Consider the following 5,793-nt stretch of genomic DNA (forward strand, 5'->3'; position numbering starts at 1 on the left):
GTTTGATCTGCACAGAATTCTGAGCTATAGTCTTGGTTTTTATATACTTGATATCATTTTGATAGAACAGATAAAGTTAATGTGAGAAGCCTAAACTTTGTTTTTTTTTATTAAATTGTGTGTGTGGGGGGGGGGGGGAAGGGATGTGCTTACCTAGAGAGACCTTAGGACAAATTCAGCTTTTGTTACTCAGACACTCCCCTCCCACCGGCCCATCCCATTTCTTCTTTTTACTAAGACAAGGATCTTTCACTGTCCTGAACTGTGGGGTCCCCATTCTCCTTGCAGTCTGTTGGCTGACAGTCCATGAGAACAAAGGATTAAATGTGACCCCAGAAAGCTTTTTATGTGGGCTGTGAACAGAGTGGGCATAGCTGTCTTGGAGACAGCTTCAGAAAGTCAACTCAACTTTATTCCAGAGAATAAGAGATATATACTATTGGGTGGTAGCTGGAGCAAACCCTAATTTACATTATGTGGGATTCTCCTATCATATAGTTGGATGGGTGGCAGCAAGGCCCTATGAAAATAGCTAGAGCATGCTATTTAGTTACCACATGGGCAACAGGGAAATGTATATGCAGGGAACTGTGTCAAGGGTCATTCAGAAATAAGTCAGGCATCCTGGCCAGACATCCTCCAGATAAGGCTAGGTGGAGAGCAGGAATCCCTTGCTGGGTGGTAGGTAATGATTTGCCTCATCCAGGGAGAGCTGCTAGTCTATGGTAGTGTGAAACCACAGACCAGTGGGACCTTGCCACACTGAACTTACCAGTTATGCCAAGCTTACTGGACAGGGAGTCCCATAGAACTACCTGTCTTTGCCTTCACAGACCAGGGATATGAAGAGACGATGAAACGCCATGCCTGACTTTGGATATGGGACCTGAGGGATCCATCTTAGGTGCAATTCTTGCAATGTTTCCCTTTAGCTCCTGCCATGTTTCCCTTGATGATGGACTGGAAAGTGAAAGACAAAATAAACCCTTTCTTCTTTGATCTGCTTTTGATCAGGATTTAATCATAGCAATAGAAAGCAAACGGGAACATATCCCAAAACCTTTTATCATGTCAACTCCTAGACCTTGGGTGACACCAATGAACGTGACAAGCTGGATGAGAAAAAGGCTATGATGCCTGAACCTTAACAAAGTATTATAAGCAACTGAGTAACCCTAGGAGTAATAGAGGAGGTAGTATCCAGGGACTGATCCATCAATTGATTGTCCAGTGCCAAACTGTCAGCTCTGAAAACATATATATACCATACTGACAGACTGAACAGGCTATATTTACATACACATATACATGTATGTAAGCAATAATAATTAGTGAAAAAAGAGATCATGAATTTGAAGGAGAACAGGGAAGGATTATACAGAGAGAGGAAAAGATAGGAAGAAATATATACTAATACGTATTATAAAAAAGCAGTTACTGAACCAAATGCCTTAGGCAGAAGGAGTCAAGGTTTTCTCATTTCCTCTTATGATTGGTGCTGACAGCCCCAGAAATGCTGGAGGAACAAGCAGTCATACCTAGTACCTTCAGAGTCCATTTGTATATGAAGACTGCTCTTTCATTTTCTGGCTTTCCAGACTGAGAAATAATCACACAAAAACTTTATTAATTACAGCACTGTTCAACCAATGAGTCAGGCTTATTTCTAGTTAGCTCTTACATCTTGAATTAACACATTTCCATTAATCTGTGTATTATCACAAGGCCGTGGCCTACTGGTAAGATTTCAGTGCATTTGTCTACTTTGGCAGCTACATGGCATCTCTTTGACTTCACGTACCCTCTCTCTATTTTTTTTTAAATTTTTTTATTTATTAATGATTTCTGTCTCTTCCCTGCCACCGCCTCCCATTTCCCTCCTCCAATCAAGTCCCCTTCCCTCCTCAGCCCAAAGAGCAGAGCAATCAGGGTTCCCTGCCCTGTGGGAAGTCCAAGGCCCTCTCTCTATTTCTCTTCCAGTCTGGTTATATTCTGCTAAGCCACTTCCAAAACAGTTGTATTTATTAGCCAATAAAAACAACATATACACAGAAGGACATCCCACATCACCCAATGATTGGTTAGAAACTTGTGGATTTAGCTCCAAAATGTTTTCCACACTCCCTTGCATTCTTTGGTGATTTATAATCATTCCAAAGTGGTTTACATAGTTGTAACAATGAACCAAATTCATTCAAGAAAAGATGGTTTCACATACAGGGAGATGTTTTCAATTCTTCACAGCACTGAAGTTCTTGTCATTTTAATTATTTATTCTCACTTAACACAGATTGATTTGACATTTAATTTATTATTAGTTGAAAATACATGGAATCCCTGATTTAAATAAGAAAGACTGAGTGCAATGCAGAAAACTGAGAACACTGTGTCATTTGTAAATGTGGAAGCAGTTATCCACTAAGGTGCATACTTTTCTTCATGGCCAAAGGGAATGCATTCCTTAAATCACCCTCTCCAAAATGAGCTGTAGAGAAAATTGGTTTTAAAGGATTTGGTTAGTATTGAATTAAAGAATACTACTGTACTAGAACAGATTTAGAAAAGTCAGAGCTGAATAGCATTCGATGTGTTTTAATGCAATATTTCTGGTTTTACAAGTATTAAATTTGCTAATGTTTATGTTTTGTTTTTTGGTTTTCAGAAATTACATTAATTATTGGTGCTAGATGCACATTTTTGAAATTTTTAAGTGTACAGTTATACAATGCTATCATTTGCTTTAAATTGTTTTTATTTTTAAGGTTTATTTCAATTTATATACTAAGAAAATTTGAGTATAGACTTTTTTTGAGTTCCTGCATAGAGTTACCAACACAAAGAGTCATAAGCATCTAACATTCTTCAAATGTGCTACTTCACATGAGCAGTCTTAGAGTATGATAGGGTCTTCTTAGAAGGAATTATTCTGGGACCTCATCCTAGACTCAATAAATCAGACATTTGGGCATGGAGAACAGCAATTCTATACAACACTCTTTCAGGACAGCAGTATGTAGTAACATTTAATTACCACTGATTCTGCATGCTAAGAGAATAGAAGCTCACACCTCACTTGCTCTCACCTACTGAGTAGTCATTCAGGTTTAAAAGGAGTAGATGAAAGAGAGTAGCTGGCTAAAAGGGAGATCAAGAGCAAGCAAAGGTAGCTGTGGTGCGGTGAATAAAAATGCCCCCAGTAGGCTCATAATTTGAATGTCTTGTCACCAGGGGGTGGAACTATTTGAAAGGATTACAAAGACTAGGTGATGTGACCTTGTTGGAGGAAGTGTGTCAGAGGGGGTGGGCTTTAAGGTTTTCAAAAGCATATGCCAACCTCAGTCTCTCTCTCTGTCTCTCTCTCTCTGTCTCTCTCTCTCTCTCTGTCTCTCTCTCTCTCTCTCTCTCTCTCTGTCTGTCTCTCTCTCTTTCTCTCTCAACCTGCAGATCAGGATATAGCTCTCAGCTACTGTTTCAGTGCCATGCATACTGCTACGGTCACCACCATGATGATAATGATCTAAACCTTTGAAACTCTATGCAAAGCTCCAATTAAATGCTTCATTTTATAAGAGTTACTGCAGTCATGGTGTCTCTTCACAGCAATGGAACAGTGCTTAAGACAGTGGCCAACAGAACATGCTGGGAGTATGAAAAATAGAAAGTATTCAGAATTCACCAGAGTTTGTCAATAAAAAAAATATTGCAATACACAGGCAGAAATTGGGTGTGTGGTAAGATGGTCAACATTAATTTGGCATTCAGCTTTTATGAAGCCCAGATTCTAGGGATGTTTTAAAGAGGAACTCAGAATTCCTGGGAAAGTAAGAGGCAGAAGCTTTGTTTTAGAAGTGCTTGTGACACAAAATTCCTCCCTATTAAAGAGAACATTTTCTGGTGTGAATGTTAATTTCAATGATCAATAACCCAAATTTGAGAATTTTTGCTGCATATGCATCTCTGTATTGAAGTTTATATAACATGGGAAATGGCAACTCAATCTTCAGGTCTTATTTAGGATGTGTTCTAAACCAGTGTGGCGTTAGAATTAGACGACTGAAATGAGACCTTGAGAAGGACCTAGGAAAGATATTTCCCTAGAAGTCTTAGATTTACCAGTTAGACTCTTAATTGGCAACATTACATATATTATCCAGGGCTTAAACATCAGGTAGAAGTTGATTATAGTTGCCTTTCTCCAGGTTTGTAGGTTTGGAGATGATTTTATCTGTGGCCTCCCTTAAATTCAACTTTCAGTTACTTATTGATCAGTGACATGTACAATGACTCGAATAATATTAAATATTTTGGCATAATTCTTATAGTCATCACCTTGGGGGTATGGTATTGTCAATACATTCCAAGTCTATGGGATAAATTTACATTCTTTATAACAGTATCACATTACAACATTCTTTCCTAGTTGGTACTTCTGTGAAACGTTTTTGAGCAGTTGTTCTTGCTGATACTGCTAAACTATTGTATAATACGTTATGTAGTTGCTAATGAAAATTTCCATGTTAATTTATTTATATATGTATGAACTGTTCTTAAATGTGAAAAGTTGATATCGGAGTACTGTTGTATATTTTCCATTTTTGCAGTTTCATGATTTCATTACTTTTGTCATAATCTAGACCTGTCATTTTCTCTACTAGGACATAGATAAAAAATGTACCTGGAGGCCAAGAGGGATGCTTCGGGGCATCTTGCAGAGATCTCCATCCACTGCTCTTACTGATTCATTATTTAATAAAACTTGTTAGACTATTATAGCTATATGCACTTTATTTTAGAAATTGCTTGACTTTGACATCCTTCAGGTACAAGTTCTTATTGTTTATGTCTTCAGTTTCTGAAAGCCGTATGTGAAATACTGGCATCGATCTTCAAAGGGTTAAGAATGCAAGGAATGGTTACTGTTAGATACACATCACTCAAGCTTTTGATCTCAGGCATTTATTCACTACTTGTTTCAGTAAGTAGATGTATATACAGTTTTACTAAGAATATTTATGAAGAGAGTTAATCATAGTGTTTGGGAAACTGGCTGTTCTAAGTTGTTTTGTTCATAATTGTTTTTAGGCATGTTTTTGCATCTCTTGTTCTGTGAATATTCCATGAGAATCTTCAGCTTTCAAATGAGATCCGGTAGACCTTTCAGACATCCAATAAACAATCTTGGATGACGTCAGTTTTCTAGTAAGAAGAGTTCTGAACAAAAGTAGCTTTTCTTCAACAGGACTCTCTAACGTTCCAACATGAACACTCAGTGGAACCAACTTAATTCCTGGCATCTAAAAGACATTAGAAAATCTTTATATTACCTAGGACTACCATTCTGCATCATGTTATTCTTATGGGTGGAGAAATGCGGACCTCTCTGAGAAAGTCAGTTTGCACAGCTAAGCTCTTGGATGAACCAGAGTGAAAGTGAGCTGAATAGGTAACTTGGCCCAGTTGTGTAGAGTGAGAATTAACGGTGCCTATTGGTGCCTCACATCCTCTATGCTTATAGAATACCAATAATAGAGTCTTTTTTCCCCTTTTCTTTGGCTTAAAGAATTAAAATCTAATGCTAGATTTCTAACCCCTCTGATGAAATATCAATTTTTTGTGGGTCTCTGTCTCTATCTCCATCTATCGCTAGATAATGGTTCTATGGTGATATGCAAGATATTCATCAGTATGGCTATAGGATAGGGTCATTTCAGGTTCCCTATCCTCAGCTGCCCCAGGAACTAACTGGGGACATTGCATTGGGCACCTCGGAGCCCCTCTAGGTCCATGTCTCTT

Source organism: Microtus ochrogaster (assembly GCF_000317375.1).
Source record: "Microtus ochrogaster isolate Prairie Vole_2 chromosome 14 unlocalized genomic scaffold, MicOch1.0 chr14_random_3, whole genome shotgun sequence".
Classification (NCBI taxonomy): Eukaryota; Metazoa; Chordata; class Mammalia; order Rodentia; family Cricetidae; genus Microtus; species Microtus ochrogaster.